This window comes from Raphanus sativus, unplaced genomic scaffold (genome assembly GCF_000801105.2).
Source record: "Raphanus sativus cultivar WK10039 unplaced genomic scaffold, ASM80110v3 Scaffold0530, whole genome shotgun sequence".
NCBI classification, from domain to species: Eukaryota; Viridiplantae; Streptophyta; class Magnoliopsida; order Brassicales; family Brassicaceae; genus Raphanus; species Raphanus sativus.
Window position 1 is genome coordinate 1 of NW_026615848.1, and position 12,546 is coordinate 12,546.

The 12,546-nt window shown below is 37.1% G+C and overlaps 1 pseudogene; it reads right to left on the bottom strand.

The window, feature by feature from the left end:
- Positions 1 to 5,333: 5,333 nt before the first annotated feature.
- LOC130502376 (F-box/kelch-repeat protein At4g38940-like) lies at positions 5,334 to 7,416 on the bottom strand (annotated as a pseudogene).
- Positions 7,417 to 12,546: the final 5,130 nt, after the last annotated feature.

Consider the following 12,546-nt stretch of genomic DNA (forward strand, 5'->3'; position numbering starts at 1 on the left):
ATCAGAAATGTCTTCGACATGGGCCTTTTCTGTAGTCTGTAAGCCCAACTGACTATTACTCCCCCTCAAACTTAGTGTCGGAAGAGAGACACTCAGTTTGGTACGAAGTCGACTGAAAGCATCAAGAGAGAGTGGTTTCGTAAAAACATCTGCAATTTGAAGAGTTGCAGGGATGTGTTTTACCTCCAACATCTTCATAGCCACTCTCTCACGAACATAATGGAAGTCTACTTCAAAGTGCTTCGTGCGTTTATGAAACCGAGGATTTGCTGTAAGACACACGGCAGACAGGTTATCACAGAGAAGAAGTGGTGTAACCTTCTGTTGAAGACCCATAATTCGCAGAAGGTTCTGCAACCATGCCACTTCAGAAGCTGCCATCGACATGGTTCTATACTCGGCTTCGGTAGAGGATTTTGAAACCGTATCATGTCTTCTAGCTGACCACGAGATGATATTTGACCCCAAGAATGTACAGAAACCACCAGTGGATCTTCTTGTGTCTTTGCATCCTGCCCAGTCTGAGTCACTATAGCAGAGCAGTGTAGAATCGCTTGCCTTGTTGATACTAATACCCATCTCAGTTGTTCCTTTGACATACCGCAAAACTCTCTTCAAAAGATTAAAATCTGAAACACTCGGCTGATGCATCTTTTGGCAAATGTAGTTAACAGAAAATTGAAGATCCGGACGAGTCAAAGTTAGGTATTGAAGTTTACCAGCTAAGCTTCTGAAATACGACGGTTCTGAGAACACCTCATCTTGTCCCACCAGATGATCAAGCTTTGTGGGTAGAGGTGTTGAAACAGGCGCACAATCAGCCATTCCAGCTATAACCAGAAGGTCTTGAGCATACTTGGCTTGGTTTAAAAACAGACCATCTTCCTTGTGATGTACTTGAATCCCAAGAAAATAGTGTATATCTCCCATGTCCTTCATTCTAAACTCAGCATTGAGACGTTGCAGAAGTGTCTCAACCAACTTATTGTTGTTTCCTGTTAGGATCATATCATCAACATACAATAAGAGATAGATGAGGTCTGTACCTTGGTGATAGACAAACAATGATGGGTCAGGAAAACTGCATTGAAAACCAAAGTTTATCAAGAAAGTGCTAAACTTATCAAACCAGGCCCGAGGTGCTTGTTTGAGTCCGTATATCGCCTTCTTAAGTCTGCATACATAGTCTGGTCGTTGCTTATCAACATACCCTGGTGGCTGAACCATGAACACTTTCTCTTTGAGTTCACCATGTAAAAAGGCATTTTGAACATCTAGTTGTCTGATCTGCCAATCTTTTGTCACTGCCACATGTAGAATGGCTCGGATTGTTGCAGTGCGCACGACAGGACTAAATGTTTCTAGATAGTCCACACCTTCCTCTTGCTCATTACCTTTAGCTACCAATCTTGACCGAAGCTTCAACACAGACCCATCAGCATTTAACTTTTCTTTGTAGACCCATCTGCAGCCTAGCGGATTCTGACCTTCTTCAGGTGGAACAAGCTCAAAAGTTTCTGTTTCTTCCATGTTTGCCATCTCCACATCCATCGATGCAGTCCAAGCTTTATCTCTTAGAGCTGCTTTGACTGATCTTGGCTCGGAGCATCCAGACTTTACATTAAACAAGGCATACCTGGGATTTGGTTTAACAATGCCTGACCGAGCTCTAGTAGTCATCGTATGAGTTGGGAGAATAGGAACAAGAGGTGGTTGATCTGGAGAAACTGTTTCTCCATCATCACCATTAGTAGAATCATGATCAGAAGACTCATGATCAGAGGATTCAGACAGCTGTTCTGCTTCTCCATTCTGGTGTTCCACAGGTGAGTGAAGATTAGGGGGCAAGACGTGAGCAGTAGGCTTGACCAACAAAGGAAAATCTTCCTCAACATACCGAAACTCAGCTGAAGAATGTGCTTGAGACAGAGCTGGTTCGACTGCAGACTTCAACCACGCATTACGAAGAACAGAAGAAGTTTTATTCTGAAACTTGCTATAGATATCTCCAAAGGGGAACGATGATTCATCAAAAAGTACATGACGGCTGATGTATACAGTTCCCGTTGGAGGATAAAAACATCTATATCCTTTGTATTTTTCATTATACCCGAGAAAAACGCAAGCAAGGGACTTGGGATCAAGTTTATTTTTCATGTAAGGACGTAGATATGGAAAGCATTTGCACCCAAAAACTCGAAGAGAAGTATAAACAGGAGCTTCACCATTCAGACGTTTGTAGGGACTGTCATTATCTGGAAGAGACGACGAGGGAAGAAGATTCCCAAGGAAAGAAGCAGTGAAGAATGCTTCAACCCACAATGCTTGAGGAACTTTACTGTGATACATCATCGTAAGCCCAAGCTCAGTAATGTGTCGATGCTTCCTTTCTGAGATGCCATTTTGTTGCGGTGTGTGAGGACATGACAAGAGATGCTTAATACCACAGCTTGCAAGATGAGCCAAGAACCTGTTGTTGACAAACTCTCCACCCCCATCCGACTGAAATTGCTTGATCTTGTGTTTGTACTGATTTTCAACCAAGGTTTGAAACCTTAAAAACACAGAGTAGAAGTCGGATTTTAACTTTAGAGGATAGAACCAAGAGAATCTGGAGTAGTTGTCAACAAAAATAGCATAATATTTAAAGCCTTGAGTAGACACAATAGGACTTGGACCCCATAGATCACAATGTATTCTTTCTAAAGGATGAGAAGACACTGTTTCAGAAGCAAGAAATGGGAGTTTACAACTTTTCCCAAGCTGACAAGCATCACACAACAACTGAACATCTTTCTTATTCAAAACTATAGACTTATTTCTGACTAGAAACTGAAGAATCTCCTTGTGAGGATGGCCTAACCGCTGATGCCACACCTCATCACTTGTGACCTGCTGCCTTGTGGAGTAGTAAGCCTGAAGCTTTTGATTCTTCAGTATGTAGAGGTCCTTATTCCTTTTTCCTCGTGCTATCACCTGCTTTGTTCCCTTGTCCTTAACACACACAGATTCATCATCAAATGTGAACTCACAGGGATAATCTGATGTGAGTTTAGATACAGACATCAACGATTTTGTAATAGCAGGGCAAACCAAGACATCATCAAGAGGTAAAGTACCTTGAGGAGTATGAATGGCGATGGAACCAACATGGGTGATAGGCAAATAGTCTCCATTTCCTACAATGACTTGATCATTTCCAAGGTAAGGTTGACTGGATGAGAGCTGAGACGCGTCATTCGTGATATGAGCAGACGCTGCAGAGTCTGGGTACCAGTCTTGTCCTGTACCATGCTCACGATCAGACAACTTGACAGTAGCAAAGGCTTTATGAAGCGTCTCAGGGCTCTCAAAATCCTGATCAAATCTGTTGTAGCATCGTGCTGCTGAGTGACCGTAGCGACCGCATATCTGACATGTTGTTCTGCTTGAAGAGTTTCCAGTGAACTATTGCTGGAAACCTCTGCCTCTAGTCGAGTAAGACTGAGATCCTCTACCACGATATCCACCCCTGTTGTTGTTACCACCACGTCCTCTGTTATTGTATCCTCCACGACCAGCATGAAAGGCTAAATGAGGGTTGACATCGTGGGACTCATTGTTTGTCTGAAGCTTATCATCGAAGTTGATGAGCTTGAAAACAGCATCCTCAAAGCTCATCTCAGAGTTGGAGTCCATGGAGTGTTCTATCACAGTACAAATAGCTTCATATTCTTTACCAAGACCTCCTAAAGCACCATATATGACTTCTTGTTCCGACAAAGAGCTACCGATAGAATCTAACTGATCACAGACACTTTTGATATCATTGAGATACTCAGTCATTGTCTTCTGACCCTTCTTCATACCTTGGAGTTTTCTTTGCAGGTCGAGCTTTCTGGTTGCAGAGACACGGTTGTACTTCTTCCCAAGACTGAACCACACATCTTGAGCTGAGTGTAGTCCATACACAGATCTGAGTGCTTCTTCAGTCAATGAGCCGAAAAGCCAAGCCATAACAAGCTGGTCTTTTCTAACCCATTTTGCAAACTCTGGATTTGCCTCTTCAACCACGGCGTCTTCATTTCGGACAGTGACGGTAGGTGAGGGACGCGGCAAGGTTCCGTTTACAAACCCTAGCAGTGACTGACTTGACAAGAAAGACTCAAATTGGGTTTTCCAAAGGAGATAGTTTTTAGATGAGAGTTTGAGAGTAACACAGTGTGAGATACTCAAAGTAGGAGCTGACAAAGGATCGTTGTCTTCCATAATGCTCTGATACCATAAAGAACAGAGAAACAGAGTAGAGAAGATGAACACTTAAACTTTCATTTTATTCAACTTAAGGTTTTCATTACAAAGCTATCTCCTTTTATACACAACGAGACCTAATGCTCTAGGGTTTCAATCATACGACAGCGCATTGAGTAAGAACTCCAAAGTTGTTGAATGTCGTTGTCTTCATAGCTGGCTTCTCCGTACATCTCTGGTTTTGTCGTTTGTTGACAAGTGACGAGATGACCGTTGTTGAATTCTTGGTGGGCTTATCAGAAATGTCTTCGACATGGGCCTTTTCTGTAGTCTGTAAGCCCAACTGACTATTATACGAGTCTCTTCCCGAGCTCCCTTATCACTACCAAACTGTGAACCAAGTGCAATCTCAGGGATCTTAATCTTCTCTTTCCACATAAGTGATCTTGACCGGTCATATGGACCTGGCCGGAAACGACCACCTCCATTCCTAGTGATCTTCGAGTTATCCTCACGTCTTCTGATGATTCGATCCGAGAGATTGTTATGTTGTCTACTACCTTCCCATCGGTTATTGTCCCATTTGGTTGAGTACGAACCGCGAGGCTCTTGTCTCTGCTGATTATAATCCACCTTTTGTGCTCTATAAGTTGAAACCTCACTGTGTTTTGCAGCACGAGAACTAAACCGAGTAGGAGGAGCCTCTTGCAGCGACAGCGAGGCATTGGAATAGCGTTGATCTTCTGATCCATCTCGACCCAAGCGATGGCTTAGAGGTCTTTCTTGTGGAACCTGAACTTAAAGGGGCATATTAGGATATATCCTATATATATTATGATAATGATGTAATTAGTCCTAGTCCTTATCATCTTATGATGGTCTCGTTGTATAAATAGGCAGCCAATGCTATTCTAATAAGATAACACAAATTACATATTCATATGATTTAGTCCTAGTCCTTATCATCTTATGATGGTCTCGTTGTATAAATAGGCAGCCAATGCTATTCTAATAAGATAACACAAATTACATCATTATCATAATATATATAGGATATATCCTAATATTTAACGAGTGATGAGGCCGTGACGATGCAAACTTCATGTCTAAGGAAACAATTCAAGAATAAAAACATAGCAAATTTAACAGAACATAACACAAGTTTGAAACGACAACATAGATAAAAACAACACGCTCTCAAGTCTCAGTCTACACTAACGATGTTAGCGAACTTACAACCACACACCAGACCGTGGCATTTAGGATAATTAAAATACGAAGGGATCTAAATAAAGATATTGTGCTTCATCAAACGGTAACAGACACACATTTCATCACGTCAAACAGCCCATCCTCAACGACAACATCACACGACTCCAACTTACCCCAAATCCCTCCTCCTTGGCGCCTTTCCAGAGCAATCTCCGCACAGCAAATGACCTCCTTGCCGTCATGTTTCTTAGGAAAGAAGAGAGCCAGCTTCTTCTCACCGCACTTCACCGCAATGGGCCACTTTGACTGGGCAGTCTCGACAGCCAGAAACTCTTCCAAACCGTTGACAACACTCCAGCGGCTCTGCTTTGGGTCAAACGCCCTCAACGCCTTGCCTTAACAATCAAGAAAGTAGAGGACATCATCAACCACACACCCACCCTCCCAGTTCTTAGAGTTCAACACCTCGTTAGACTCCCACGTGTTTTCCTTTGGTCCATAAACAACAGAAAAGGTGTCCCTAACACCTCTCATGCAAATCTTGTCCTCCATCACCACCGCATCAGACCAAATAGCACCAACCCTCATGTCTTCTTTACCCATCACAGGCTCCCACACCTGCGTCTCTGCATCAAGCACCATCACTGTTTTCCTCCACGCCATCCCACGATCCCAAGTGAAACGGGAATCACCGATCAGGTAAACCTTCCCGTCCATGACAGTACCAACTCTACTAGGCATGGGAGTTGCCGCGAAGCGCTGAGGCATGTCAGGGATGGGCTGCACCGTGTGGGAGGTACAGTCAACGCAGAGGGCATCAACATCGTTGAACACGTACACCTTCGAACCCACCGAGACAAAGCTTCCACGGTGAGACACGGGAGGAAGTGATCGGACGACCACCAAGCGGTTACTGCAGTTGAGTTTCCGATGGAGGATGTAGAGACGGCAGTCATCCGTGTTGTTGCGGTTGCGGAGGATGGCGTACACACGGTGTTGGGTGATTCCCAGCTGAGATCGCCTCTTGTAGAGCTTAGGAGAGGCAATGAGGTTCCTGAACTTCTTGGAGACGAGGGAGAGTGTAGGGTAGTGGCTTCTGGGCACACGAGCCACGATGTCAAGGGCAACGTCGTCTGGAAGTGACGGAATCAGAGGAGACACTGACAGCTCCAAGAATTGCTCCATGTTTTCAGACATCGTGAAACAGATGTGGTTGAATGAGTATCAGAAAAACGACCTGAAGACAAAGGAAACACATGTAATTGGTTCAGACATTCCAAGTACAGACTTTTCAAGGTCAGACATTCCAAGTTCAGACATATCAAGTTCAGACATCATTTCAAGTTCTTCTAAATTCAGACATTTCAAGTTCAGACTTTCAAGTTCAGACATTTCAAGTTCAAACATTTCAAGCTCAGACAGTTCGAAACATTTCAAGCTCAGACATTTGAAGTTCAAACATTTCAAGTTCAGACATTACAAGCTCAGACAATCCATTATTCCAACTTCAGACATTCCAGGTTCAGACATCTCCTATTATATCCTCTCAAGCAAGAATCACAAATAAAAAAAATTGCTAAGAAGCTAGGAAGCGGACTCCAAGTCCAAACAGAACTAGTGTAAGAATAGGGTTTACTCATAAACAACAACAGACATGGAAAAGTTTTAACTTTTACCAGATTATTGGTCTAGACATGTAAGCAGGAGGAACATCGGACCATTTACCACACAAATTTCAACAATAACCACCAAAAATATCACACTCAGATTTCAACAATAAAGATAAAATGGTACAGAAACCAATCGAACAGGATAGATAGAAAAAGAGAATCCAGAGTGAGAGTAAGAAGATTTCAGATTTTGAGGACAAACCTGCAAACAGAAACTAGGGTTTCCGTACGACACCTCTCAAGACCCAAAGAGACGGATGAGTTGCATGAGAGAAGAAGCAGAGTGTGGGAGAATCTCTCTTATAAGGGGTTAAAGGGATAAACCGGTGTCGTTTTACGTGTTGCCTACTAGGACTAAAATTAGTTTTTTATAATATTTTGTGACTTTTACTCTATATGAATAAATATTAGTTTTCATATGACATGAGATATTTTGGTTTTTAAATAGATTACTTTTATTTTTTATTTTACTATTTAAAATAATTATTAAACATATTAATTTAATAATAATAATAGTAATAATAGCTTTTATAGAATACAAATAAGAAAATTTATTAATCCATAGTATTAGTAAAAACTAAATTAGCACACATATTTGTCAACAAAAAAGTAAAAAATTATGTTGTGTTAATATGATGAAAATGAAAAAAATAAATTTTAACTTAAAATAAAATATTAAATTACTAAAATCAACATTTTAAGTATGAAAGATCATATTAATAAAATAAACTATGTCCATATTTTTCCAGATCTGAAAAAATATCAAATAGTGTAGACTTCTAATGAAGTTTTATTATAAGTTAAGGCTAGTAGACTTCATATGAAGTCTACTAAACCACAAAATTTTAAATAGACTTCATTGTAAGCTATGTTACATGGAATCGGAAGCGGATACGCGGAAGCGGAAGCATTTAGAAGCGCGGAAGTGAAAATTTCAAAAATTCTAAGAAGCGGGTACGCTTCGGAAGCGTATATTTATATATATATATATGTATATATATATATTGTAGCCAAAAATACATATATTTATTTATATATCATGGAAAAAAAACCAAAACCCTATCTAAACTAAAAGTTCTTAAAAATAAATTATAATATTTATTTTGCTTTCTATAACTATGTGAACTTCACATGGATTCAATACACAGTATAACTGAATTTGAACAAGTAATTTGACAAAGATAAAACTATAGATAAGAAACTTAGGTTGATCAATTAGAAAATTTCTTTTGGTTGTACGTGTAAGAAGAATCAAACATTTCGGCTTTTTCCATACGTGTGATTAATAGCATTATCTTCATATTATTAAGTCCTAGTGATAATAATATGAAAGTTGACAAAAAAGTCCTAGTGTACTTATTATATCAAAGTGGGCTTATAATCTAAAAAAAACTTGGGCCAAGATAGAGAAAAATTACGAGAACAACACAAAAGACCGCTTCATCTTCTTCACTGTAAAACCGTCGGCCATGAATAGCGTTTCCGATCTGTAAACAACACGATTCCAACTTTGAATCGTGCGTTTCCACAGCGTTTCCAAACTCCACTTTTTAGGAATCACGATTCTCATAGGATTCTGAACGATTCCAGACGCTTCTGTTTCTGCTTCCGATTTCGGAGCGGCTTCACCGACGATTCCATGCAACGTAGATTGTAAGTCTACAAAAATATGAATAATTTTTCCTATGTTCTTTAAATAATTTTATCTAATTTTGCGGATATTTTTCTCGATGGTTGTTATCTTCTCCTCCCAAAAATGTAAGATTTACATCGATAGATTTAAATATGTTTTTTATACTTATATTTAAATAAAATTACATATTAAAACTATATGTCTTTAATTTATTACTATATTGTCTTATAAAATATATTTTCTAAAGTTTTTTAGATTTAAAATTATTTCATATTTTAATGTATATATTTTCATACTTTTAGAACAAAAAATTATTTCAAATTTTCTAAATGTACACTAATAGATCTGAAAGTTTTCCGCTAGTGTAGACTTCAACTAAAGTCTACTAAACCATAAACTTTAAGTAGACTTAATAAAAAGTCTACTAAAATATGATTTATATTTATTCTTATGTTTTTCTCATAACTTTATCTTATTTTGCAGGTATTCTTTTCCAAGACTTTATTTGAGGCATCAAGATTATGAAAAATCGAACACATTAAAAAAATATTTTTAATAAAATGATTTGTAATAATTTTTCATAATAAAATATTCATTTGTAAATAAATTTTTTTATGCATAATTTATAAATATTGTATTCATTTTTAGTTGTGTTACACACTTGTATGATATTATTAATTTTTGTTAGCTGTCAATTTTTACACAGGATACTCTAATCAACCAAACAATTAAAACTGACATAGTAGGCTTTTGTACCAGACTTGTGGCTGTAACAGACTATGTATTTGCATGCAGCAGATTTCTGTGAAAGTCTTCTGTAAAAAAAGACTAATATTTAAGTCTGCTTCTAGACTATCATGCATCTTCTTTTGTATCAGATATTATCAGTATTACTCATGTTTTCAAAATATTCATCACAAATTCAACGAAAATACAGTAGACTAACCAAGAAGTCTACGTTAAAAGAAGATTAAAACGTAAGTCTGCTCGGCCGAAATCAGACATGCAATAAACATGTCAAAAGACCTACAAACTCAACATTCATCACATAAGACATCATTCAAAGCAACAATAGAACTCATAAGTTCAACACTGACTAAAGACCCACAAATCAAACATAAGTTCAACACATAAGACAACATCCAAAGCAACAATACAAGTCATAACTCGTTGTCACCTCCAGCTCCTACTTGACACTGGCTTAATACACAAAGGCGTACAATGTGGGTCTTACATAACTCGATCAAGTTATGTACTTGTCTATCACTCGTGACATTCATAGGAGGAGTATACGGACCCATTTTCTCTAAAGTACGCATGGTAAGGAATACGTCAGCTCCACTTTTTCGGTTTTCTTGTCCAGATCATAATCTTTTTGTGCCATTTCAAGAAGTTCACCATATGTACAACCATCATGCACAAAGAACATTCTCCCTTTTTCCATTTATCAACCACAAACTCCCACAAACTCCCACAAAGAGCCTTTCGTCACCCATTCTCCGTACACAACATGCAAATTAACCATTACCTGCAAAAATAATACATTTTAAAAAATTAGCGAAAAATAATTTTATGTTTGATAAAATTATAAACGTAGACTTCCAAAGACGCCTGCACATTGTTAGCTAACTACATACTCAAACCAAAAATTCGATAGTTTCCTAGTTATAAAAGATTATATTTTAAAAATAGTTAAAAACAATTAGTATTAACTAATAGACAATTTCAAACAAAAAATCTTGAAAATACGTTATGAATAATACACAAATTCACTTTTTATAGATTTTCAAGAGTAGACTTTCGTTTCTGTCAACAACAACGTAGACTTTCGTTTCTGTCAACAACAACGTAGACTTTCTTATCAGTTTACCAATGTAGACTTTCATATAGGTCTACAGTTTGAGTTAGTTTTTGCAATTGCAAAATTCACGGGTTACTATCTGTATTTTAAAAAACGTTATGATTTTATACAAGTAGACTTTGTTTTCAGTCTACATTTTGAAAATGTTAGTTTTTGCAATTGACTAGAACTCATCCCAAATTTGACTTTAAAACGTAGACTTCATAAACAGTCTACAATTAAGAGGTAGACTTCATCAACAGTCTACAATTTATTTTTATTTTTTTAGAACAGGTTAGTTTTTGCAATTGACAAAATTTACTTTCTAAAAATAGACTGACACAAACATCTACAAAAGTGTAGATGTTATATGAAGTCTACGCAATAATCCGATGGGTTAGTTTTGCATTTTACCAAAATAAAATAGTAGACTTCATATGCAACCTACTTTTTTTTTCCTGAGTTCAGTAGACTGAATAAGAAATCTACATATTTTTTTCCATCCTGGTCAACTTCTTAAAATTTTAGTCAAATACAAAACTAACTTAAGCAACGGAGTCAAAGTTTGGGTCAAATGCAAAACTGACATTCTGTAGACTTCACTAGCAGTCTACACATTGTAGACTGTTTGAGAAGTGTACTTTGAAAAGTCAAAAGTTCGGTCAAATGCAAAAACTAACCTCTTTACGTAGACTTCTTGGTAAGTTTACGCACTATTTTTTTTTGTTATCAAAGGAAAAGTCGTAGACTTCCAAGGAAGTCTACTTTATAAGTTTTTTAGCATTTTGGTCAATTGCAAAACTAACATGTGCGTTGAATTGTAGACCGCAATGTAAGTCTACATCTGCCCGTAGACGTACAAAGCTGTCTACTTTCGCGACACAGATCTGAAAAATGACGAAAACTATGTAAATAGTTACCTTTTTGCGGTGTGAACTTGTTTCCACCCTTTTCCACCGTCCAAACTTCAAATATGAGCAAAATGAAGGAACTTTGACAACCCACAAGAGATAACACTCGAAATTTTGAAGTTGTGTTTATGAAAATGAAAATTATGTGAGTTTTTAGATGAGAATAGAGAGGAAATGAGAGGAAATGAAGATTTGTTTGTTTAGAAACACAAAAAATGGTTGAGAATTGAATGATAGAGGTGTAAAGAGCTCAAAATTGGTTGTTAATGGTAGTTGAAGAATTGATGATAATGGCATGGTTGTAAATAAGAAGAAATATTTAGGGTGTTATAGGTTTTTTATCATTTTCGAAATAATTAAATAATTAATTAATAATGGCAATTTCTGTAAATATTTCAAAAACATAAGGATGAATAGGAATTTTCAATTGTGAATAGTAATGACAAAAAAAAGAGGTTGGTTTTGGGGTTGACTTGAATTTTTAGGTTGGTTTTGAAAGAATCTCTATTATTTATTATGTAATTGCATATAATTATACTATTATATTTTAATTGATCGGTTTACTCAGTTTACATATCAGACAATATCCATATACAATTGTTTCTTAAAAATAACATCTATTTGATATATTCGATATTACCAAATCCAACTATTTTATTTTATTTTAGTTTGGTTCAATTTTAATTGGTTCGATTTTACTCGATTGAACACCCCTATTTTTCTTCAAGAGTGAGTTACCATTTGAGACACTCTCTTCTCTGTTTTGACATCATAAGGCACTTATAACTAGAAGCACATATTCTCTTTGTCATAGGACTTCTCTATCCTTCTCGCTGGGTTAAAGGAGACAAGCCTCTGGTTAGCATTTTATTATTTTAATATAATGTCAACTTTTTTTACAATTTTTTTATTCTATCTCTTGTATGTGTATTTTTGTTTATTTTCAGTTTCAAAATATATATAAAAAATTTGTTTAGATGATAAAAGATTTTTTTATTATTTTCTATGTTTTTACATCCATTTTGATATATAATTTTTTTTGTTTTAATA